Raw genomic sequence first — 27,500 nt, 5'->3', positions numbered from 1 at the left:
CAGATGACTCTCAGCCCATCACCTCTGGGGTGGCCAGTGTGGCCACACCAGACCCTGGGCCAAGCACTTCTGGGGTGGCCACACAAGACCCTGGGCCCAGCACCTCTGGAGTGGCGAGTGTTACCCATAGGCAACTACGCAAGAGGAAACTATCATTTTCCCGGTTTTAGTAGTGATAGTGAAAGTGATATAAGTGATGATGAGATTGATTTTATGCCATTAGAGGATTCGTCTAGTGACAGTGACCATTATTCACCAGTGAAGCATACTTTTAGGCATCATTACCTACGCTCAGGCAGTGTGCCATGTGCAATCAGAGGCAAGGGTCGTGGCAGGTCACGATCCAAAACCAATGCCACTGATAGTGAAAGTGATAATGAAGGTGAATATGCGGGGATGGAGGAAAGTGGTGGGTGGCATGGTGCCTGGACCACATGGCGCGGTGGGTGGACAGACAAAGGACCGCCTGGCACCCCCTCAACCATGTGCTGCCACCACTCCTGTCCCCCCTCCTGCTCCCCCTCACCCCATGCCAGAGGTCCACCCTGCACCATGTGATCAAGAGGGGAACTGGACACAAAGTACATTCATGTCAGAGCCTTTTGATTTTGATGCGAGTGGAAGTGGCATTCTGCCAGAATGTCCCATAACGAATGAGTCTACAGAGTTAGACTTTTTCCAGTTATACTCTGACAAGCCTATAATGAACTTGATAGTGACCCAGACGAACAATTATTACCATTATATCATGGACAATACACCTGTTGGGGAATCGTCATGGCTGCACAGATGGAAAGATACAACAGCGGATGAAATGTATTTATTCCTTGGCACTGTCATGCTTATGCCACATACCTGTAAGAACAATATACGTAACTACTGGGCCACAGACCACTTTATCAGTACTCCTGTCTTCCGTGACCTCCTTCCCTGCAACAGATTCATTCTGTTGCTACGAATGTTGCGCTTCTCAGACAGGAATAGGCCCAACAGGAATGACCTTCTATACAAAATCCGGGAAGTGGTTATCTATATGAAGCAGAAATTCAGTGCCTACTTTTATTCCTTCAAGAATATTGTTGCTGACGAGTCCTTGATTTTGTTCAAGGGACGCTTGTCATTCAAACAATATATACCAAGCAAACATCATTGCTTTGGTATAAAACTGTTTGTTATGTGTGACTGTGAGTGTGGTCTTGTATTAGATGTGATTGTATATACCGGGAAAAACACACTTGACGATACCAGACGCATGTTGGGCATTTCTGGTGATGTTGTTCGAAAAATGATGGAACCATACCTTGGCAAGGGCCATACACTGTATACAAGCCCAATGCTCGCTGATTTCCTACGTGTGAACAATACTGATATATGTGGAACAGTGAGAAGGAATAGAAAACATATGCCAAGGTTCAGTGGAGGCAGTATTGAAGGTGCAGTGCAAGCGCAGTGCAGTGCAGTGTTCAATGCATTCAATATGTACGAAATAAAGGCTGGAAAACAACAACGTTTTGCAGAATTCTCCTTGAATGTCATAAAACAGATTGCAAAAAAAGTATGGTACCACACCTGTACCTGCCCCTCAACAGTGACCTGTCACACCATAACCTGTCCCCCAACCACAGCCAGTGGGGGAAGTGCCAGACTGAATCATCCCTAACTGTCACTACTTGGTGCCAATACCACCTACCCCAAAGAAGAAGCATTCCCAGAAAAAGTGTGTTGTGTGTGCTACCACCACAAAATGACCCCAACAGCGAAAGGACACACAATATATTTGTCACCAGTGTGGGGTGGCACTCTGTATGAATCCATGCTTCACGGAGTATCATACAATCGTGGAGTTCTAGAAACATAAGTGGGACATGTAAATACTTGTATACAGTTGTAGATAATAATGTGTGATTCAGCCAGGTGTGCAAAATCACCTGTCAGTGTGTACATATGTGTCTGTGACAATATGATAATAATTTTGTATATATTATTGGTGTATAAGCAACAATTGACATTGAAATCAAAAGAATTACTGTAAAACATAAGTATCATATCAAGAAAACCAAGAAAAGTAAAAAAAAAAATGGAAAAAAAAACGGTATATATGTAGAGTTTCTGCAAGCGGCTGTGCTCCATGTTGCCGTCAGGTGATCGCCAAGTGCCAACTTCGCGGCCTCATATCTCGGTAAGTACTGACCCTAAAAATTTTTTTTATCCTATAACACTTAGAAAAATGTGCCCCTTTTTTCTACAAAAAAAAAAAAAAATTTTTTTTTTATTTTTCAAAATCTTTGGGGCACTGGGGTAGTGAACGTATATATACGTTTGGACCGTTTACGGGTTAAGGGTTAACTTCACACCTCTGTATCTTGGAAATTACTGATCAGAATTTTTGTTGTTGTTTGATTACCCATAGAAAAATATTACCTTAAATTCTGTAAGAAATTTTTTTTATTTTTCAAAAATTCTTGGACCCTGGCTGTCACTGAGATTTGGCCTCTGGACCCTGAGAGGGTTATTAACCCTTTCAGGGTTTCTGACATACTAGTACGTCTTACACACCAGGAATATTGATGTACTAGTATCCATAAATTCTAGCGCCTTCAAATCTAGCGAGAGAAAGCTGGTAGGCCTACATATAAAAGAATGGGTCTATGTGGTCAGTGTGCGCAGTATAAAAAAAATCCTGCAGCACACAGTGCGTAATGAGGAAAAAAAAAATAACCATGTTTTTGGTTTAAAACAGCGACTTTGCACTGTATTTTCGTATGGTATTTATGGTTGTATTCTAGTTTTCCTGGTCTCATTTTATAGAATGGAAGGCATATTACAGAAATTGAAATGATTTTGATTGGTTTCACAATGAAAATTACCTTGAAATTGAGCTCAAAGTAGCAGAAATGTTCGATTTTTGCCAAAGTTCAAAAGTAAACAAAACATGCCACGCGTCCAATACACGTCAACTGGTGAGTCTAGTACAGTGGACCCCCGCATAACGATATTAATCCGTTCATGAGAGCTCATTGTTATGCGAAATTATCATTATGCGAATGAATTTTCCCCATAAGAAATAATGGAAATCAAATTAATCCGTGCAAGACACCCAAAAGTATGAAAAAAAAAATTTACCACATGAAATATACATTTTCCTACACGCAAAGAGAAGGATACATGCACAATAGTAGAGTAGTACATGCACAATATATATTGTGCATGTACTACTCTACTAAATGAAGAATAAATGACACTTAACTTTATTGAAGATGCAGCAATGACTGATGAGACACTGTGTCCTGGGAGTGCCTTTTCCTCCTGAGTACTGAAGGTCCTGTTTGGCATTTTCTTCCAGAACAGGCCTTATCACACTGTGTATGCCACTACGATTCTTAAATCTCTCAAACCAACCTTAGCTGGCTTTAAATTCACCAATATGAGCACTAGTTCCAGGCGTTTTTCCCTGTTCACCTGGGTGTTAGTGGACTGGTGTGGGTTGCATCCTGGGAGACAAGATTAAGGACCCCAATGGAAATAAGTTAGACAGTCGTCGATGACACACTTTTTTGGGTTATCCTGGGTGGCTAACCCTCTGGGGTTAATTGTTTCTTGGTATTCTCAATAAGCCACACCAACAACGGTGCTACAGCAGCAGCAGCAGCAGCAGCAGCAGCAGCTGACAGTGCTACAGCAGCAGCAGACGATGCTACAGCAGCAGCAGACGGTACTACAGCAGCAGCAGCAGCAGCAGCTGACAGTGCTACAGCAGCAGCAGACGATGCTACAGCAGCAGCAGACGGTACTACAGCAGCAGCAGCTGATGGTGGTACAGCAGCAGCAGCAGCTGACAGTGCTACAGCAGCACCAACAGCTGACAGTGCTACAGCAGCAGCAGCAGCTGACAGTGCTACAGCAGCAGCAGACAATGCTACAGCAGCAGCAGATGGTACTACAACAGCAGCAGCAGCAGCAGCTGACAGTGGTACAGCAGCAGCAGCAGCTGACGGTGCTACAGCAGCAGCAGCAGCTGACAGTGCTACAGCAGCAGCAGCAGCTGACAGTGCAGCAGCAGCAGCAGCTGACAGTGCTACAGCAGCAGCAGACGATGCTACAGCAGCAGCAGACAATGCTACAGCAACAGCAGACAGTACTACAGCAGCAGCAGCAGCAGACGGTACTACAGCAGCAGCAGCAGCAGCAGCTGACGGTGGTACAACAGCAGCAGCAGCTGATGGTGGTACAGCGCAGCAGCTGACGGTGCTACAGCAGCAGCAGCAGCTGACGGTGCTACAGCAGCAGCATCAGCAGTTGACCATGGTACCACAGTATTTCGATAATATTTCTCACCCTTTTTACCACAGGGTTGGCACTAGAAGCTTTCTTGGGGCCCATGGTCACTTATTTTGCAGATAAAAATCACCAAAAACACTGTAATAATACGAAATGTTACGATTGTATGCTTGGATGTTACCGCGGAGGCTGGCTTGTAAACAATGCCACCAGCGGAACATGTGAGGCTGGCTCAGGCCGCACATTAGACGCGTCTCGGACAAACAGCGTTGAGCGGGTTTTTTAGCGGTATGCTAGGCAAAATCTTAGCAATAAAATGTATCGGTATGCGGATTTAACGTTATGTAAGGCCAACGGTATGCTGGGGTCCACTGTATTCTTTCACAAGTGAGTTGATATTATTTATACCATTTCTACACTAATGCATTAGTCTGCATAACAGTAAATCTTTTATTATTTGAGAAAATAAAAATTCACAGTGGCAAGCAAAAGAAATGTAAGAGGGGCCTGGAGACGTGACTAATGAACAGAGGAAATGTTATTTTAGTGCAAGGAATGTCTGTCTTGTTTATTCTGGACCCTATTTGGAAATTGGCATCTTTTGAAATTTGTGTGCAATTGGCAAAATTGCCAATTTCTGACTACTTTATTGGATAGTTGAAATTGGTAAATGGGTAGTTTCTTGTACTCATTCAATAGAAAAAATGGAGTTCTAGCGAAATAGTTATGATTTTTGTCGACTAGTACACTGGAATTGGCCGAAAATAGGGCTCAAAGTGGTCGAAATCGCCAATGCGTAAACATCATCGAGACCGCTAACTTTGCGAGAGCATAATTCCATAAGCTTTCCATCAAATTTCGGGAAGAGATTCTCTATCATTTCATAAGAAAAATAATTTTTTTTCCAAAAAATTTTTGACCCTGAGAACAAGTTTAGGAAAGGGCCTCTCGACCCTGAAAGGGTTAAAGTTATTGTCTATTTTATAAATGGTTGAGAGAGAAGCAGCTCGCAGGACATACCATATCAGTTATGTTCAGTTATTAAACAAAACAAATTGTATCAGTTACATTCTAGAATGAATAAAATATGTCATTCATGCAGTGGTGTGGGTGGTGTCGGCGGTGGACGAGAGTTTGACGTGCTGTTGGAGTGTGAGCAAAGTAACATTTATGAAGGGGTTCAGGGAAACCGGCAGGCCGGACTTGAGTCCTGGAGATGGGAAGTACAGTGCCTGCACTCTGAAGGAGGGGTGTTAATGTTGCAGTTTAAAAACTGTAGTGTAAAGCACCCTTCTGGCAAGACAGTGATGGAGTGAATGATGGTGAAAGTTTTTCTTTTTCGGGCCACCCTGCCTTGGTGGGAATCGGCCAGTGTGATAATAAAAAAAAAATAATCATCTATACGGCTTATTAATCTATCACAGTTCATCTAATATGACGTAACAAACAATATAAATAACATAGAAACATGATATATACTCTATAATGAATAAAATATGTCATTATGTAACAGGTGGAGGCAGCCACAACCGCTCCCTTTTTGTGGTAAACACTCATCTAGTGACGGCCTTTTGAAGCTGTCTACAGTGTATTAGTATAATTATTACAGTGGAACCTCTACTTGCAAGTTTAATCCGTTCCATGACCTTGCTCGCAACTGGATTTGCTCGTTTGCAGAGTCAATTTTGCTCATTTAAATTAATTGAAATGCAATTATGTAATCCGCTCCAGTGGAATTCTGTACGTCATAATTTCGCTAATATCAACTCTACGGCTTATTTATCTATCTCACTTCATCTAATATGACATAATAAACAACATAAATAACATAGAAACCTGATATATACTCTAAAATGAATAAAATACAGTGGTCCCTCAATAATCGTAGGGCTCAACATTCGTAATTTTCAGAAATCGTAACGATATTTTTCTCAAAACATTGGCTCGCTAACTGAAAATTGACTTGCGAATAGTCATTCGTCTGGGACACGTACTCACGCTCTGAGCCACCCCGGCCTCCCTTCCCAGCCAGTGTGGCATTGTTTACCTGTGAGCGACGGTCCCCTAACTTGCTCATACAAAATTTTCATAATATTCCATTCACTTTAGTGCTTGCAACTACTAAATAAGCTACCACGGCTCCAAAGAAAGCTCCTAGTGCCAAGCCTTTGGTAAAGAAGGTGAGAAATACGATTGAATTTAAGGAAAACATCATTGAACAACATGAAAGTGGCGTACGTAGGGCTGAACTGGCCAGGATGTATAACAAACCCCATACAACCAGAGCTTCCATCACGGGCAAGAAAAAGGAAACCAAGGATGCTGTTGTTGCAAAGGGGGTAAATATGCTGACAAAAATGAGATCACCAGTACTCGAAGAGGTTGAGAAGTTATTATTGGTGTGGATAAACGAGAAACAATTAGCAGGAGATAGTCTTATGACGTCGATTATTTGTGAAAAGGCTAGGCAGTTGCACGATGATCTGGTAAAGAAATTGCCTGCAACTAGTGGTGATGCGAGTGAATTTAAGGCCAGCAAAGGTTGGTTTGAGAGATTTGAGAACCGTAGTGGCATACACAGTGTGGTAAGGCATGGTAAGGCTGCCAGTTCGGACCACAAAGTGGCTGAAAAATATGTGCATGAATTCAAGTAGTATATAGAGGCTGAAGGACTGAAACCTGAACAAGTGTTCAATTGTGACAAAACAGGCCTCTTTTGGAAGAAAATGCCAAGGAGGACCTACATTACTCAGGAGGAAAAGGCACTGCCAGGACACAAGCCTATGAAAGACAGGCTGACGCTCATGTTATGTGCTAATGCTAGTGGGGATTTCAGAGTGAAGCCGTTACTAGTGTACCATTCTGAAAATCCCAGAGTGTTCAGGAAAAACAATGTTATGAAGAGTAAATTGTGTGTGTTTTGGAAATCTAATAGTAAGGCATGGGTCACGAGGGAAATTTTCGTCGAGTGGTTCAATGAAGTGTTTGTTCCTAGTGTCATCCTGCCAGAATGTAGTGTAACCTATACCCTAAGTAAAGAGAAACAACTCTGGAATGTGTAATACGTATCCGGCTGGCTGGCCGGGTGGGTGGCCTGGTGGGTGGCCCGGTAGGTGGCCGGGTGGTTGGTTGGCTGACTGAATGTGGCTCTCTCTCTCTCTCTCTCTCTCTCTCTCAGGTACATGTAGTGAAGTTATACAGACACACAGGTAGACAGAAAGACAGACACACAGGTAGACAGAAAGGCAGACACACAGGTAGACAGACACACACAGGTAGACATAAAGACAGACACACAGGTAGACAGAAAGACAGACACACAGGTAGACAGAAAGACAGACACACAAGTAGACAGAAAGACAGACACACAGGTAGACAGACACACACAGGTAGACATAGACACACAAGTAGACAGAAAGACAGACACACACACAGGTAGACAGACACACAAGTAGACAGAAAGACAGACACACAGGTAGACAGACACACACATAGAGACACAGGTAGACATTAAGACAGACACACAGGTAGACAGAAAGACAGACACAGGTAAACAGAGAGATAAACAGACACACAGAGATACAGACACAGATATACAGGCAGACAGATACAGACAGGTTTATGTGCAACAGTGAAAACAAATAGAGAGTTGGAGAGTAAGAGTCTTTCTTGCCACAATCTCCAGTGCAAGATTCAGACTTCATCTTAGGGGCCATGGTGAAATTTACTGTCTAGTTAGTACAGTTAATACAGTATGATGCTGCTGATAGGGCAGGGTTACTCAAACTGATGCTGCCTACATGACGCATTGCCACCGCCACGAGTATTGTCAAATATTGTACAGCGGTGTGCATCAGCCGGCCCAGCCCAGCTGCCATATGCACGGTCATAAGTCAAGTGGACGTATGTTGAGCAGGTCGTAAGTCAGATGGTAGGTGTATCACAATATAAATAATATAGAAATCTGATATGTATATACTTTAGAATGACTAAAATACGTATGTCATTATGTGACAAGTCGTGGCAGGTATTCCCGCTCCCGCTGTGAAAACATCTTCCCATGCTTTCCCTTCTGAGGTGTTATTATCAAAGAAAACGGAGTGTTTGTGAAGATTTGGTGGTGTTCAGTGACTCCTGGGAGGAACACTTTATTCGAATAGAGGCTTTATTCAAATCCCTAGAGAGCTATAATTTCACAGTGAATTTGGCAAAGTGTGCTTTTGGACAAGCCACTATTAAGTATTTAGGTTTTAAAATAGGACAAGGGAAAGTGGTCCCCTTTAACCTTAAAGTAAAAGCCATTACTGAATTCCCTATTCCAAGTGATAGAAAAGGAGTACAAAGATTTCTGGGTATGATTAGCTATTACAGAAGATTTTGTCCCAACTTTGCACAATTAGCCGCTCCTTTAACTGAATTAACTAGCCCTAGAGTAAACTTTAAATGGACCTTCGAATGTAATGAAGCTTTTGAAAAATTAAAACGATTCCTTACGTCCTCTCCTGTATTACAGAGTCCCAATTTTCATAAACCCTTTATCTTACATATTGATGCCAGCTGCTATGCTATAGGGGCAGTCTTACTACAAAATTCATCAGATACTGAAGTTTTGCATCCCATTTTCTATTTTTCCTCTAAATTAAAGCCCCACCAAAGAAATTATTCAACTGTTGAAATAAGAGGCATTAGCCCTTGCAGTTTCTTTAGAGTATTTTGATGTGTACTTGGGAACAGTCATAAATACAATGAAATCAAAGAATGCCCATATTCTGAGGCGGGCTTTCAGAATCCAGCCCTATTCATTCAATATTTATCATATAATAGTCCCAAGTAAGGTTCTTGCCAACTCTCTTTCGCATCCCTAATAAAGTTGAATAAACTGACAATTCTACTGAGACAATTCTGTCTAAAGAATTACTTTAAAAATTTAAACAACTATTCAAATATCTGTTGTATTTCTAATATGTAATTTTTTTATCTTGCAGTTACTTTATGTGATTATAGTAACTTGGTATAAAAGCTGGGATATGATCGAGAGACTTGACTGTCTACATGCCTGCTCTCCCTCTTCCCTGACTATAGACATATTAACCCTTTGAGGGTTTCGGCCGTACTAGTACGGCTTACGACACAGGGTTTTTGATGTACTAGTACGCCTAAATTCTAGCGCCCTCAAATCTAGTGGGAGAAAACTGGTAGGCCTACATATGAAAGAATGGGTCTATGTGGTCAGTGTGCACAGTATAAAAAAATCCCTGCAGCACACAGTGCATAATGAGAAAAAAAAAACTGACCATTTTTTTGGAATAAAACAGCGACTTTGCACTGTATTTTCGTATGGTATTTATTGTTGTATTCTAGTTTTCTTGGTCTCATTTTATAGAATGGAAGACATATTACAGAAATTGAGATGATTTTGACTGGTTTTACAATGAAAAGTACCTTGAAATTGAGCTCAAAGTAGCAGAAATGTTCGATTTTTACCAAAGTTTAAAAGTATAAACAAACCATACCAAGCATCCAATACACGTCAACTGGTGAGTCTAATATTCTTTTGCAAGTGCGCCAATATTATTTATACCACTTTTTTACACTAATGCAGTAGTCTGCATAACAGTAAATCTTCTTTTTTTTGTGAGAATAAAAATTCAAGATGGAAAGCAAAAGAATGTAAGAGGGGCCTTGAGACATGACTAATGAACAGAGGAAATGTAATTTTAGTGCCAGTAATGTCTTTCTTGTTTATTCTGGACCCTATTCGGAAATTGGCATCTTTTGAAATTTGTGTGAAATTGGCAAAATTGCTAAATTCTGACCACTGTACTGGATAGCTGAAATTGGTAAATGGGTGGTTTCTTGCACTCATTCGATAGAAAAAATGGAGTTCTAGCGAAATATTCATGTTTTTCGTCAACTAGTACAGTGGACCCCCGCATAACGATATTAATCCATGCATGAGAGCTCATTGTTATGCGAAATTATCGTTATGCGAATGAATTTTCCCCATAAGAAATAATGGAAATCAAATTAATCCGTGCAAGACACCCAAAAGTATGAAAAAAAAAATTTACCACATGAAATATACATTTTCCTACACACAAAGAGAAGGATACATGCACAATAGTAGAGTAGTACATGCACAATATATGTTGTGCATGTACTACTCTACTAAATGAAGAATAAATGACACTTAACTTTATTGAAGATGCAGCAATGACTGATGAGACACTGTGTCCTGGGAGTGCCTTTTCCTCCTGAGTACTGTAGGTCCTGTTTGGCATTTTCTTCCAGAACAGGCCTTATCACACAGTGTATGCCACTACGATTCTTAAATCTCTAAAACCAACCTTTGCTGGCTTTAAATTCACCAATATGAGCACTAGTTCCAGGCATTTTTCCCTGTTCACCTGGGTGTTAGTCGACTGGTGTGGGTTGCATCCTGGGAGACAAGATTAAGGACCCCAATGGAAATAAGTTAGACAGTCTTTGATGACACTGACTTTTTTGGGTTATCCTGGGTGGGTTATCCTGGGTGGCTAATCCTCTGGGGTTAATTGTTTCTTGGTATTCTCAATAAGCCACACCAACAACGGTGCTGCAGCAGCAGCTGACAGTGCTACAGCAGCAGCAGACGGTACTACAGCAGCAGCAGCAACTGATGGTGGTACAGCAGCAGCAGCAGCTGACAGTGCTACAGCAGCAGCAGACGATGCTACAGCAGCAGCAGACGGTACTACAGCAGCAGCAGCAGCTGACGGTGGTACAGCAGCAGCAGCAGCTGACAGTGCTACAGCAGCAGCAGACGATGCTACAGCAGCTGCAGACGATGCTACAGCAGCAGCAGATGGTACTACAGCAACAGCAGCAGCAGCTGACGGTGGTACAACAGCAGCAGCAGCTGACAGTGCTACAGCAGCAGCAGATGGTACTACAGCAGCAGCAGCAGCAGCTGACAGAAGTACAGCAGCAGCTGATGGTGCTACAGCAGCAGCAGCAGCAGCAGCTGACAGTGCTACAGCAGCAGCAGCAGCAGCTGACAGTGCTACAGCAGCAGCAGCAGCAGCTGACAGTGCTACAGCAGCAGCAGCAGCTGACGGTGGTACAGCAGCAGCTGACGGTGGTACAGCAGCAGCTGACAGTGCTACAGCAGCAGCAGCAGCTGACAGTGCAGCAGCAGCAGCAGCAGCTGACGGTGGTACAGCAGCAGCAGCAGCTGTACGGAGACACGCACTCCACTTTCATACTTATCAATGATCTTTTTCTTCATCTCTATAGTAATTCTCACCCTTATTGCTGTAGGGTTGGCACTAGAAGCTTTCTTGGGGCCCATGGACACTTATTTTGCAGATAAAATTACCAAAAACACTGTAATAATACGAAATGTTCCGATTGTATGCTTGGATGTTACCGCGGAGGCTGGCTGGTAAACAATGCCACCGGCGGAACATGTGAGGGTGACTCAGGCCGCACATAGACGCGTCTCAGACGAACAGCGTTGAGCGGGTTTTTTAGCGGTATGCGAGGCAAAATCTTAGCGATAAAATGTAGCGGTATGCGGATTTAACGTTATGTAAGGCCAACGGTATGTGGGGTTCCACTGTACAGTGGAATTGGCCAAAAATGGGGCTCAAAGTGAGCAAAATCTCTGATGCGTAAACATCGCCGAGACCGCTAACTTCGCGAGAGCATAATTCCATAAGTTTTCCATCAAATTTCCTGCTTTTGGTGTCATTATGATCGGGAAAAGATTCTCTATCTTGTCATAAGAAATTTTTTTTTTTTTAATTTGGCCGACCCTGAGAACGAGTCTCGGAGAGGGCCTGTCGACCCTCAAAGGGTTAATGATAAGCTGACAAGATATCAAGAAGAACTGCTCTCAACTAGCCTCTTTTTAGCCAACAGATAGAAAAGTCATTCTAGTTTCCAGATAAGGCTAATTATTCACAAGAACCTGGTGTCATTATTCCTGGTGTGATCTACTGTCTTGGGGCTAGGGGTGTTACGCCGAGATGCAGCTTTGTAAAATATAACTTTTTTTTTTTTTCAACAAGTGGGCCATCTCCCATCAAGGCAGGGTGACCCAAAAAGAAAGAAAATCCCCAAAAAGAAAACACTTTCATCATCATTCAACACTTTCACCTCACTCACACATTATCACTGTTTTTGCAGAGGTGCCCATAATACAACAGTTTAGAAGTACAGTAGGGCCCCACTTATACGGCAGGTTAGGTTCCAGGCTACCGCCATAAAGCGGAAATTGCCGTAAAGTGGAAAACCCTCTTTTTCCACTTATAAATGCATACAAATACTAGATAACAAGTTTACACTAACATATATTAAGTTAGCAAAAGAACTAGGCATCAAAAAGCAATAAAAAAGTACAATACACACATAGTGCACTCATTACTTACCTTAAAATATTTATAGTCTTAATCTAGGGTGAGACAAGTAGTATTTATTGTAAGAAATCAAGTGTGGTATGTATGGTAGTCAGCCAGGCTACCATACCAGGCCAACCCCACCTACACATAATATTCTATTACATTTAAGCATCCCAGAGCGATAAAATGCATATACAGTTTACTCATTATTTACCTTAAAATATTTGTAGTCTTAATCTAGGGTGAGATGAGTAGTATTTATTGTAAAAAATCAAGAGTGGTATGTATGATAGTCAGCCTGGCTACCATACCAGGCCAACCCACCCACACATATATTCTATGATATTTAAGCATCCCAGAGCAATAAAATGTATATACAGTTCACTCATTACTTACCTTAAAATATTTGTAGTCTTAATGTAGGGTCAGGAGTAAGTAAATGAGATAAAACGAATAAATGAGAGAGAAAGAATGAGCACATGAGAGAGGACAGGCGCAGAGTTATGTAAACAAACCAGGTGATGGTAAGTTTTGTAAACAAACAAAGTGTACATGTCTGGTTTGTGTACAAGTTACATTGTGTACAAGTTGTCTCTACATTGATACTGTAGAATAAATAAAGAAGAACACTCCCATTCTCATGTAACATCATTTTGAGAAGAAATGACGCTCTGAGTGAAGGCAATGGAAATAAGTCACTCTGTCTGACTTTTTTGGGTTATCCTAGGTTCTCTACACATATGCTGTTATGTATGATAATCTATGTAACTGTATTTGTATATACCTGAATAAACTTACATACATACAGCAGAGGAGGACAGCGACCACGATAGCGGATTTGGAAGCGAACTCTGAGGTGAAAGGTTTTAGGGAGGGGCAGGTGTTAGAAACAATGGAGGGGATGAGTATGTTTGCAGATGAGTGGTATGGGTAATATTGGAAAAGTAAAGGGGTAAATAGGGAGGATCTTGATGGGGTGTGTGCTGTAGAGCCCGTAGCTCTGGGGAGAAAGGACAGGGAAGCTTTGGGTGGTGATATTGAAGAAGGGGAGGTATGGAGGGCGCTTGTAGACATGCACAGGGGCAAAGCACCAGGTATTGATGGACTGCCAAGTGAATTTTACTTAAAAAATTGGGATCAGTTAAGGGGATTTTTAGTATCGCTGTTCAATAGAATGAAAGAGGGGGGAGTATTGGGCGAGAAGCAAAGTACAGGGGTCGTTGTGCTTGTGCCTAAGGGTAAAGTGCAGAGTACACTCAAGGATTACAGGGCGATTACTCTCATGTGTGCGGACTACAAATTGTTCGCGAAGATTTTGGGGAATAGGTTAAAATGTGTAGTGGGAAGAGTAGTATCAAAAGGTCAACTAGGTTTGCCAGGACGGTCGATGGTAATGGGGCACGAAATCCTAAAGGGGTTTGTTGAGAATTTTGAGGGAATGCAGGAAGGAGGGGGTATGGTGGCGATTGATTGGCAGGGTGCTTATGATCAGGTGGAAAGGGAGGGTTTAAGACAGATCCTTAGCAAACAAGGTTTTGGGGATGAGATTGTGGGGTGGGTTGAAACGTTGTACAAGGGGGCAAAAGCGAGAATTCAGATCAATGGACGTGTGGGAAGTGTGGTGAACATGGATAGGGGCTTGAGGCAGGGTTGCCCGCTATCACAGTTATTATTTGCATGTGTGCAAGATCCATTTTATAGGTTGGTAGAAACCAAAGTGTGTGGGAGGGAGGGGTCGAGGGAGGGCTTGATTAGGCATCATGTGGTAGGTTACGTAGATGACACGACACTCCTAGTCCGGAAGGGAACAAGATTGAGTAAGCTGGGAGGGGTGGTTTGCATGTTTGGAGGGGCGACAGGTATGACGGTAAATGTAGAGAAAACAAAGATCATGGGGCTGGGGATGTGGAGAGACAGAGTTGATTGGGACTGTGACGTGGTGAGAAGGTGGGAAGGGCAGTTATTAATATGAGGCATTTTGTATGGGGCGACCATACTAGGGAGGCGAATTCGTCAAGAATGGTGGAACGCGTGGAACATCGGTTGGGGATGTTACGGCTTTATCACTTGACATTATTGCAACGGGCGATTGTTATTAATGTATTGCTGTACAGTAAGGCATGGTATGTAGCAGCAGTTTTTCCATTGATGAGGGCTGAGATTACTCGTATTCTTAGAGGTGTTTTTAGGTTCTTATGGGGCTCAGGATGTGAATGGATGAAGAGGGAGGTGGTGACTTTGCCGGTGAAGAAGGGAGGTTTAGGTTTGTTGGACCTGGGAAGGAGGGTGAAATGCATTTTCATCAGGTGGGAGTGGAAAAGACTAGGGGGACAGAGGGGGCCACACATGAAAAGGTTGCATGACATTTTGAGGGGAATGTATGGAGGTGTGGGGAATGGAGGGAGTGAGAAATTTTGTTGAGGATACTTTTGTGGGAGTGCAGGCCAGAGAAATTAAAGGTGAGGGATTTATATCGAATATTGAGGGTAGAGGAGATGGCCCCAATTGAGCGGCTGTTCCCGATGTATGTATGGGGTGCTATATGGAGTCTGTTTGGTAAACTAAAGCTAGGGCCCAGGGTGCGTGAGATCATGTTTAAATTTTTACATGGGATTCGGCCTACTGGATCAGTCCTCAGAAATAGACGTGTCATAGAGGAGGGTTGGTGTGGATTATATGGGGAGTTGGAGACAGCCTATCACGTGGTATACTTTTGCGATTATTTGGGGAGTGTGAGGGAATGGCTGGGAAAAGTGGTCAGGAGGATAGGAGGGACTGGGGTGTCGGTGTTGAGAGCACTAAGTCTTGATATAGGGGAGGTGGGGGAGAATGTAGCACAGGGTGTCGCTTATATAATGGTGGATTTCGTGTACATATCGTGGGGAATGAGAGGGGTGGATAATGGGGAGACGAGGAAACGAGTTTTAGCGAGGTGTTTTTGTAGGACAATGAATAGGAATCGGGAAATTTATGGAAGAAGATGGGAGGGAGATTTCACTGAGGGTTACAGGTCAATCACCGTTGGGGAGTTGCTAGAGTTGTGAGAGGGGGGGAAGCGAGTTTAGATTGTTGTGTAACGCGTTCGATAAAAGGAAGGGTGTACCAAACGGGCTTGCCAAACGAAAGATGTTGGTTTGGCGTGCATGTGTGTGGGTGAGTGTTAGGTGCACGTGAGAAGGATTGTGTGTAATTGGGATGTGCAAGGGAGTACTGAGTTCAGGTGTTCTTTGTGTTAATTCATATTTGTTAATTAATGCCTTCTGAAGAAAACCTTTGTAGTAGCGTATAACGCTGCATGGGACAGCAAAAAAGATAGGATTTGACTCCCATTGTAAACTAATTCAGGTATGATATCATGGTACTTAAGGTTATGTTAATAATATTATGGAAAGTCAAACACATCTTGTGATCCTGACTTATGGAACAATGTGGGGATGTCCAGAGGGGTGGGTATAGCAGGGAGGGGGGTGGGAGGGAGTAACATGATTGAGATCATGTTGAGAGGGAAAAAATTAAGTGATATGCAAGGTGAGGGCTTGGATACATGACGGGTTTATAATTGTATGATTGGGTATGCATTTGTATTCTTGTGGTATAACATACCTATGTTTTAGGTGTATTTGGGAATGTATGATGTAGCCGTTGTGTCGTTTGGCATAGTGTATAGGAGGGGAAATAATCAATTTATTAGGCACGAGTTGTAATCTGTTTAGGGAAGTGGGAAAGGCCGGTATAAGTCACTATACGGTAGTATGTTCTTTTATTGGTTTTAACAGATGCATGCATCATGTATGTACTTATTAAATTGCTCTAGTTAAATTTATAACCTGATGTAGTGTCAGGCCAAGTTACTGGTTAGTACCATATATACTGTACCTTTTCTTTGTGAGCCTAGCCATATAGGTACATGTTTAGTAAGTGCTGTTCAGAGGCAAAGTTCATAATATGGTCAGGGATGTGTATATTAATGTATTGTATTTTTGGTGTAGGTGATTCTTCTATAACGTATGTTCAGTCATATGTATCCCTAGTGTGTATCTGTTAGCTTTTGTCTGTCACATGTAATGGGTTATAGGTAAACTGTATGCCGGTATGGTGCAACATTGTATGTTTTATGATTTAATTGTTTTTCACCCTTGGTTACAGGGTTCATTGTTGTAATGAAGTGTATTTTCAATAAAATATAAAAAAAAAATTCCTTGAATTAAGCCTGAATGCCTTAAATCATAGACAAGGATGTCAGCCACAGCACCGTGTCTTCCTTTGCAGATGACACCCGAATCTGCATGACAGTGTCTTCCATTGCAGACACTGCAAGGCTCCAGGCGGACATCAACCAAATCTTTCAGTGGGCTGCAGAAAACAATATGAAGTTCAACGATGAGAAATTTCAATTACTCAGATATGGTAAACATGAGGAAATTAAATCTTCATCAGAGTACAAAAATTCTGGCCACAAAATAGAGCGAAACACCAACGTCAAAGACCTGGGAGTGATCATGTCGGAGGATCTCACCTTCAAGGACCATAACATTGTATCAATCGCATCTGCTAGAAAAATGACAGGGTGGATAATGAGAACCTTCAAAACTAGGGAGGCCAAGCCCATGATGACACTCTTCAGGTCACTTGTTCTATCTAGGCTGGAATAATGCTGCACACTAACAGCACCTTTCAAGGCAGGTGAAATTGCTGACCTAGAAAATGTACAGAGAACCTTCATGGCGCGCATAACGGAGATAAAACACCTCAATTACCGGGAGCGCTTGAGGTTCCTAAACCTGTATTCCCTGGAACGCAGGCGGGAGAGATACATGATTATATACACCTGGAAAATCCTAGAGGGACTAGTACCGAACTTGCACACGAAAATCACTCACTGCGATAGCAAAAGACTTGGCAGACGATGCAACATCCCCCCAATGAAAAGCAGGGGTGTCACTAGCACGTTAAGAGACCATACAATAAGTGTCAGGGGCCCGAGACTGTTCAACTGCCTCCCAGCATACATAAGGGGGATTACCAACAGACCCCTGGCAGTCTTCAAGCTGGCACTGGACAAGCACCTAAAGTCGGTTCCTGACCAGCCGGGCTATGGCTCGTACGTTGGTTTGCGTGCAGCCAGCAGTAACAGCCTGGTTGATCAGGCTCTGATCCACCAGGAGGCCTGGTCACAGACCGGGCCGCAGGGGCGTTGACCCCCGGAACACACTCCAGGTAAACTCCAGGTAAACATAAGAAAGGAATAATTTTCTACAGTTACCCCCAGTAACACATTTTCTCTTATGTTAGATTAGAGAAAATGTTATTCTTGGCGGCACTTGTACAAGTTATCTGGCTACCACATCTCATATTTATGTTTATTTATTCTATTGTGGGGTGTATTTATCATCTTTATATGGTATGTATCATGTTTATTATATAATTTTGAAAAAATATCATAGATGGATTAATGAAAATGTGTATATTAACGTAATATACGACATTTAATGAGACTCAATGATGATTATTATTATTATTTCTAATATGGCATCACTTGTGCAAGTCATCTGCTATCACATCTCATATTTATGTTTATTTATTCTATTGTGGGGTATATTTATCATATTTATATGTTATGCATCGTGTTTATTATATAATTTTGAACAAATATCATAGATGGATTAATGAAAATGTGTATATTAACGTAATATACGACATTTAAATGAGACTCAGTGATTATTATTATCATTACTAATATGACGTCTGGAGACATAAAACACACTTACTGATTTTAATGTGTACCTGCATGCCAGCACAGTATGTAAGTTTATTTAAGTACAGGTATAGACAAGTACAATTATCAGAGTATATATAAAATATGAAATAACTTTTAAAAACATTTAAAATTTTGGAGTTTCCAGACATAATGGAGAGACTTAGTGCTTACGGATCTCACAGAGAATGTAAACAAACCGGGTGGGGCGAGATGACCATATTAGAAAGTCAGGTGGGGGAGCCGTATAGCGAGTCTTGGTCATAATTTGAAATGACCGTATTAGCGGAATGCCGTAAAGCAAAACACCGTAAAGCAAAATGCCGTAAAGCGGGGCCCAACTGTATATACGTATAAAAATACACAATATATCCCTCCAAACTGCCAATATCCCAAACTCAAACTTTTATATTTGTTTATATGTTATATAATATGTTTCTTATATAATTTTGAAGAAAATATAATAGATGGGTTAAAGAAAATATCTATATTAACGTAAAATAAGACTTTTAATGTGCCCAAAAGTGATTATTATTAGTATTACGTAATGTGTTCCCTTCACCTGGCAACCACACCTCATAGCATATAAGCAGCATGTTTATATGCTATGTAATGTGTTTCTTACATAATTTTGAAGAAAATATCATAGATGGATTAATGACAATGTCTATATTGACATAAAATTAGACATGTAATGTGCCCAAGAGTGATTACAATTACATAATAGACAGATGTACTCATGGAGAATGTAAACAAACCGGGTGGCCCGCACCGTATTTGAAAGACCACTTGCCGTATAGAAAGTTCTAATCACAATTTGAAATTGCTGTATCAGCAGAACGCCGTAAGGCAAAACGTTGAAAAACGGGGCCCTACTGTATTCATTTTCATCTTTCCCATTTTCATTATATGTACAGTGGACCCTCGGGTAAAGGCTTCATCGGTTAGCGCCAAAATTGGCTGACGGCTCACTATGGTGTAAAAATATTGGCTCGGCTAATGCCAAATAACTCGGCTAAGGGCTTTCATCCCGAACGTGTCCGTGTAGTCTGAGAGGGCCCGGCCACTCACTCCGTGTACAGCCAGTGTGTCATTGTTAACTAAGCCAGTGAGGACGATTCCACACATACATGCAATATATTTTTTTATTATTCCAGTGTTTTTAGTGTTTGTAACTGCTAAATAAGCCACCATGGGCTCCAAGAAAGCTTCTAGTGCCAACCCTGTAGTAAAAAGGGTGAGGTGTACTATTGAATTAAAGAAAGAGATACAGTGGACCCCCGGTTCGCGATGCCATCGGTATCTGATAAATCCGGTAACCGATGCATTATATCGCAGAAAATTTGCCTCCCTTCCTGATACAAAACCCGGTATGTGATGTGGTTCATACGAGACGTGTCCATGTGTGGCCTGAACTGCCCAGTGTGTGCAAGTGTTTACAAGCCAGCCAGTGTGCGCGCATCTAAGGATACATTCGGTACATTCCATATTATCCATATTATCACTCTTTTTGGTGCCTGTTTTTGCAAAATAAGTCCCCATGGGCCCCAAGAAAGCTCCCAGTGCCAACCCTTCGAGACCAAGGGTCCTAATGACTGTTGAAATGAAGAAAGAGATAATTGCAAAGTACAAAAGTGGAGTGTGTGTGTCGGAGCTGGTCAGGTTGTATAGTAAACCCCAATCAACCATCTCTACTATAGTGAGCAAGAAAACGGTAATCAAGGAAGCTGTTCTTGCAAAAGGTGCAACTGTGATTACGAAACAGCGACCGCAAGTGTTAGAAAATGTTGAGAGACTGTTATTGGTGTGGGTAAATGAAAAACAATTAGCAGGAGATAGCATCTCTCAAGCAATCATTTGTGAAAAGGCTAGGCAGTTGCATGATGATTTGGTAAAAAAATTGCCTGCAACTAGTGGTGATGTGAGTGAATTTAAGGCCAGCAAAGGTTGGTTTGAAAGATTTAAGAATCGTAGTGGTATACATAGGGTGATTAGGCATGGTGAGGCTGCCAGTTAAGTTGTGCGACAGAGGTCCAGTGACTCTCAACCTGGTCCTAGTGGCATTAAAAGAAGAAGGGAAGTAACCCAGGAAAAGGACTTGCTACCTCAAGTCCTAATGGAGGGGGATTCCCCTTCTAAATGCTAACACCATCCACACACTCCCCTCCTCCCATCCCATCAATCATCACCAGATCTTCATTAAAGGTAAGTGTCAATTATTCTTTCGTTATTTATTGTTATTTATTGTTATTGTTGTTATTGTAATTACTATTCTATTGCATTAAACTTAACATTTCATGTGGTAAAAGTTTTTTTTTTTATACTTTTGGGTGTCTTGCACGGATTAATTTGATTTCCATTATTTCTTATGGAGAAAATTGATTCGCTTTCCGATATTTTTGGTTTACGATGAGCTCTCAGGAACGGATTAGTATCGCGAACCGGGGGTCCACTGTAATCGCAAAGTACAAGAGTGGAGTGCGAATCTCGGAGTTGGAAAGGTTATATAACAAACCCCATTCAACTATCACTACTATCTTGGCCAACGAAAAGGCAATTAAGGAAGCTATTGTTGCAAAAGGTGCAAGTATGTTTACAAAACAGAGATCACAAATACAGTGGACCCCCGCATAACGATTACCTCCGAATATGACCAATTATGTAAGTGTATTTATGTAAGTGCGTTTGTACGTGTATGTTTGGGGGTCTGAAATGGACTAATCTACTTCACAATATTTCTTATGGGAACAAAATTCGGTCAGTACTGGCACCTGAACATACTTCTGGAGTGAAAAAATATCGTTAACCGGGGGTCCACTGTACTCGAAGATGTGGAGAGACTGTTGTTGGTGTGGATAAACGAGAAACAATTATCAGGAGAAAGTGTTTCTCAGTCAATAATATGTGAAATGACAAGGCAGTTGCATGCAGATCTCATTAAAAACATGCCTCCAAATTGTGCTGCTGTTGATGAATTTAAGGCCAGCAAAGGTTGGTTTGAAAGATTTAAGAATCGTAGTGGTATACACAGTGTGACAAGGCATGGTAAGGCTGCCAGTTCTGATAAAAAAGCGGCTGAAAAATATGTGCAGAACTTTAAGGAGTACATACACACTGAAAAATTAAAACCCCAACAAGTGTTCAATTGTGACAAAACAGGCCTGTTTTGGAATAAAATGCTAAACAGGACCTACATTACTCAGGAGGAAAAGGCACTCCCAGGACACAAGCCTATGAAAGACAGGTTAACTCTAAAGTTTTGTAGTAATGCTAGTGGGGATTGCAAAGTGAAGCCTTTACTCGTGTATCACTCTGAAACTCCCAGAGTGTTCAAGAAAAACAATGTCGACAAGACTAAATTGTGTGTGATGTGGAGAACAAACAGTAAGGCATGGGTCACTAGGGACATTTTTCTTGACTGGCTCTATAACATGTTTAGTCCCACTGTGAAAAAGTACCTCCTGGAAAATAAATTGTCACTCAAGTGCCTCCTGGTAATGGACAATGCTCCTGCTCATCCTCCAGACTTGCAAGAGCAAATTGCGGGGGAGTTGAGATTTATCAAAGTGAAGTTTTTGTCTCCTAATACCACTCCTCTCCTCCAGCCCATGGCAGCAGGTCATTTCAAACTTCAAAAAACTGTACACCAAAGCAGTGTTTCAAAAGTGCTTTGAAGTGACCTCAGACACTGAAATTACCCTAAGAGAATTCTTGAAAGATCACTTCAGTATCCTCAATTGCATAAATCTTATAGGTAAGGCTTGGGAGAGAGTGACTTCCAGGACTTTGAACTCTGCTTGGAGAAAATTGTGGCCACAATGTGTGCAAGAGAGGGATTTTAAAGCATTTGGGGCTAACCTTGAGGAGCCTATTCCAGCTGTGGAAAGTATTGTGGCATTGGGGAATTCCATGAGGTTGGATATGAGTTTCGAGGATGTGAAAGAGTTGGTGGAGGACCACAATGAAGAGCTAACCACTACAGAGCTGCAAGACCTTCACCTGTAGCAGCACCAGTCCACAGCTCAGGAAATTGCTTCAGAGGAGGAGGAAGAGAGATGGAGGAAGGTGCCTTCTTCAAAGATTAAAGACACTTGTGCAATGTGGACAAAGGTGCAAACATTTATGGATGAACTTCACCCTGACAAAGCTGTTGCAGGCTGTGTTGGCAATATGTACAATGACAATGTTGTGTCCCATTTTAGGGATGTTTTAAAGAAATGCCAGAAACAGAGCTCTCTAGACAGATATTTTGTGCAACAGGGGTCCAGTGACTCTCAAGCTGGTCCTAGTGCCATGAAAAAACAAAGAAGGTAAGTAACCCCAGAAAAGGACTTGGTACCTGAAGTCTTTATGGAAGGGGATTCCCCTTCTAAACAATAGTGTACCTTCATCCTCTCCCCTCCTCCCATCTGCCCTCCACCCAGAAGTCTTCAATAAAGGTAAGTGTAATGTTATTATTATATATATGTATGTACTTGATTTCTCATTATTTTCTGTATGTAAATCTTTATTTAATTTGAAAAAAAAAAATATTTAATATATTTGGGTGTCTGAAATGGATTAATTGGATTTCTATTATTTCTTATGGGGAAAAATGTTTTGCCATTTGTGAATTTCAACTTTCAGCAGGCTCTCTGGAATGGATTAATCACGAAACTTGGGGTCCACTGTATATGTTATCATGTAACTCTCTCTCCTCTTTTCCAATGAGTACATGTTCAAGACTTGAAGGTGTTCCCAGGAATTTAGGTGCTTTACTGGCTCAATTTGAGCAGTAAACAATCTCTGTTTGTTCCAGCTCTGATATTTCTCCTGCTTTGAATGGGGCAGTCAGCATGTGATGCCAGTGCCAGCCCTGGGAGGGAGCCATGTCCCATACACCCACAACTTAACCACTATTAGCAACATCACCACTACTACACAACACCACCACCACTACACAATACCACCACTACTACAGCTAGTCAAAGAAAACCAGCAACCACTACCAGACCATCTGGGATTGGCAGGAAGATGCAAATTTTGTGCCAAATCCCCACTGGTATTAAATCTGATTATGTACACAAGAAAGAAAACAGTGGAAGATACTACTAAGTTATTATGAATCTTGGGTGATGGAACCATACATTATAAACTGATAACTTGTAAATGACTTGTAAATAGTGAGCATTTCCAATGGAACATGACAGAAATAAATTCTATAATTCATGGAGTATGAAAACATATGCCAAAGTTCAATGCAGGTATTTCATGCCAATGACATCATGGCATTTTGATGGAATGACAAATGTGATGTGACATTGATGACATCATACACAAGAACAAGATGAAACAAATAGGAAAGATGAGCAGAGAAATGTATGGATCTATTGTGAGACCAACTGTTGTCATAGATTAACCCCTTAACTGTCCAAACGTAGATTTATGTTCTTACCATTAGTCCTCCAAACATAGATCTAGGTTTTATTTTTCCTGTCTCCAAATTTGGCATGATTAGCCTAAGATGCCTGGTCAGCATAGAATGGGTCTTAACCCTCGGTGTGCACAGTATTAAAACAAAATCTGGGATTACTTAACACCCTGTGGGAACACCAGTTCAATTGAGTGCCAGCTGGAGCAAACAGTGCGGCAAACACTGTTTGCCGCACTGCCAGAATGTCCTATAACCTATGCCCTAAGTAAAAAGATACAATTCTGGAAGTAGCGGTAGCGGTAGCAGCGGTGAAGCAGCAGTGGCATCCTACCAGCTCTTATTCTTGAAGAAACCATCACTCATCAAAGCTTGTGATGGCCTAATTGAAGGTACAACTGAATGAACCCATGTAGACCACAAAATGACCCAAGAATACTGAGAATGCAACCCAAACCTTGAGAAAATAGATGATCCAAGAAAGACAGCCCTGCAAACCCAAGCACTGCCTCTACTGCCTGACGAACACTTAACCCAAGCTCAGGGAAATAAAGCCTTCTCCTCCATAGCTTCACAGCATCTACTTTAGTGATATTATGAAAGGAACTTACAGAAGAAAGAACAGCAGTAACAAAAGAATAATGCCAAGGACTCTACAACTCAACATGTTGACCCAGCAGGGCACAGGTGTATCATCAACCCCAGTCACCACTGCCCAGGAAACAACAACAACAACAAACGTGGCTGACTCCCCCTCCAACTCCACTCCCTTCAAAGGATTCGCTCACGAACACCCAGGTATGATTATTCCTGACACTATTAGGGAATACAATGTTGCCCTAGAAAACAAAAACAAAGATATTAACCCTTTGACTGTCGCAGGCCCCTTTCTGAAACTGTCATTCTATGTCGCAAAATATACGAAAAAAAAAATTATTTTTTTCTTATGAAAATAAAGATTATTTTTCTGAGTGTTTTAGTCCAAAAAAAAAAAAATTGTTGCCATCAGTACTTACCGAAATATAGAGCTGTGAAGTTTGCAGAAAATGAGCCGCGTATGGCAACAGCGGCGACTGCCGCTCACCCAGTAAACTTTAGTTTACTTGTATTTGAAGGTTTTTTATTTTTTTCACTATTTTATTTTTTCACATAACTTATGTGGCCTATGAGACCAAAATAAGGTGCAATGTACATATATACACTCGTTGTATACAACACAATAAGCAAACAAACATAATTATCAATATATTGTTTACAAAACTTGTTTACAAAAATAAACAATACAAAAAAATTTTCATTACTATTGTTCTATAATATACAGTGGACCCCCGCATACCGTACGCATCGCATACTGTACAATCTGCATACCGGACGCTTTGATCGCTAAAATTTTGCCTCGCATACCGCTTAAAAACCCGCACACCGCCCTTCGACCGAGACACGTCCAATGTGCGGCCTGAGCCAGCCTCATATGTTCCGCCGGTGGCATTGTTTACCAGCCAGCCTCCGCGGCAACATCCAAGCATACAATCGGAATATTTCGTATTATTACAGTGTTTTCGGTGCTTTATCTGGAAAATAAGTGACCATGGGCCCCAAGAAAGCTTCTAGTTCCAACCCTACAGCAATAAGGGTGAGAATTCCAATAGAGATGAAGAAAGAGATCATTGATAAGTATGAAAGTGGAGTGCGTGTTGCCGACCTGGTCAGGTTGTACAAGAAACCCAAATCAACCCTCTCTACTATTGTGGGCAACAGAAAGGCAATCAAGGAAGCTGTTCTTGCCAAAGGTTTAACTGTGTTTTCGAAACAGAGATCGCAAGTGATGGAAGATGTTGAGAGACTCTTATTGGTGTGGATAAATGAAAAACAGCTAGCGGGAGATAGCGTCTCTCAAGCGATCATAAGCGAAAAGGCTAGGAAGTTGCATGAGGATTTAATTAAAAAAATGCCTGCAACTAGTGATGATGTGAGTGAATTCAAGGCCAGCAAAGGTTGGTTTGAGAGATTTAAGAAGCGTAGTGGCATACATAGTGTGATAAGGCATGGTGAGGCTGCCAGTTCGGACCACAAAGCAGCTGAAAAATATGTGCAGGAATTCAAGGAGTACATAGAAACTGAAGGACTGAAACCTGAACAAGTGTTTAATTGTGATGAAACAGGCCTGTTTTGGAAGAAAATGCCAAGCAGGACCTACATTACTCAGGAGGAAAAGGCACTCCCAGGACATAAGCCTATGAAAGACAGGCTTACTTTGTTGATGTGTTCCAATGCTACTGGTGATTGCAAAGTGAAGCCTTTATTAGTGTATCACTCTGAAACTCCCAGACCGTTCAGGCAAAAGAATGTCCTCAAGGAGAATTTGTGTGTGCTGTGGAGGGCAAACAGTAAGGCATGGGTCACTAGGGACTTTTTCTATGACTGGTTACACCATGCATTTGCCCCCAATGTGAAAGATTACCTAACTGAAAAGAAATTAGAACTTAAGTGCCTCCTGGTGTTAGACAATGCCCCTGGTCATCCTACAGATGTGGCAGAGCGACTTTATGGGGACATGAAATTCATTAAGGTGAAGTTTTTGCCTCCTAATACCACTCCTCTCCTGCAGCCCATGGACCAGCAGGTTATTGCAAACTTCAAAAAACTGTACACAAAAGCTCTGTTTGAAAGGTGCTTTGTAGTGACCTCAGAAACTCAACTGATTCTAAGAGACTTTTGGAGAGATCACTTTAATATCCTCAATTGTGTAAACCTTATAGGTAAGGCTTGGGAGGGAGTGACTAAGAAGACCTTGAACTCTGCTTGGAAGAAACTGTGGCCAGAATGTGTAGACAAAAGGGATTTTGAAGGGTTTGAGGCTAACCCTGAGAGGATTATGCCAGTTGAGGAATCCATTGTGGCATTGGGAAAGTCCTTAGGGTTGGAGGTTAGTGGGGATGATGTGGAAGAGTTGGTGGAGGAGGACAATGAAGAACTAACCACTGATGAGCTGATAGATCAACTTCAAGAGCAAGAGGCCAGACCTGAGGAAACTGGTTCAGAGGAGGGGAGAGAGAAATTGAAGAAGTTGCCTACTACAAAGATTAAGGAAATCTGTGCAAAGTGGCTTGAAGTGCAAACCTTCATGGATGAAAATCACCCTCACACAGCTATTGCAAGCCGTGTTGGCAACCTGTACACTGACAATGTTGTGAAACACTTTAGGGATGTCATAAAGGAACGAGAGGTACAGGCCACTATGGACAGATATGTTGTGCGAAAGAAGTCCAGTGACTCTGAAGCTGGTCCTAGTGGCATTAAAAGAAGAAGGGAAGTAACCCCAGAAAAGGACTTGACACCTCAAGTCTTAATGGAAGGGGATTCCCCTTCTAAATACTAACACTCTCTCTCCCCTCCTCCCATCCCATCAATCATCACCAGATCTTCAATAAAAGTAAGTGTCATGTAATTGTGCATGCCTTTTTCAGTTTGTGTGTATTAAAATTAACATTTCATGTGGTAAAAATTTTTTTTTTCATACTTTAGGGTGTCTTGCATGGATTAATTTGATTTCCATTATTTCTTATGGGGAAAATTCATTCGCATACCGAACATTTCGCATAACAACCAGCCCTCTTGCACAGATTAAGGTCGCTATGCGGGGGTCCACTGTATATACCAATGTACAGTCACCGAA

At 41.7% G+C, this 27,500-nt stretch overlaps 1 protein-coding gene across 3 annotated transcripts in view; it reads right to left on the bottom strand.

Moving 5' to 3' along the window:
- Start1 (Steroidogenic acute regulatory protein-like) overlaps window positions 1–27,500 on the bottom strand; it is a 368,052-nt gene that overhangs the window by 85,794 nt on the left and 254,758 nt on the right. The window lies entirely within an intron of this gene.

Source organism: Cherax quadricarinatus, chromosome 14 (genome assembly GCF_038502225.1).
Source record: "Cherax quadricarinatus isolate ZL_2023a chromosome 14, ASM3850222v1, whole genome shotgun sequence".
NCBI lineage: Eukaryota > Metazoa > Arthropoda > Malacostraca > Decapoda > Parastacidae > Cherax > Cherax quadricarinatus.
This window is presented reverse-complemented; position numbering and strand designations above follow the sequence as displayed.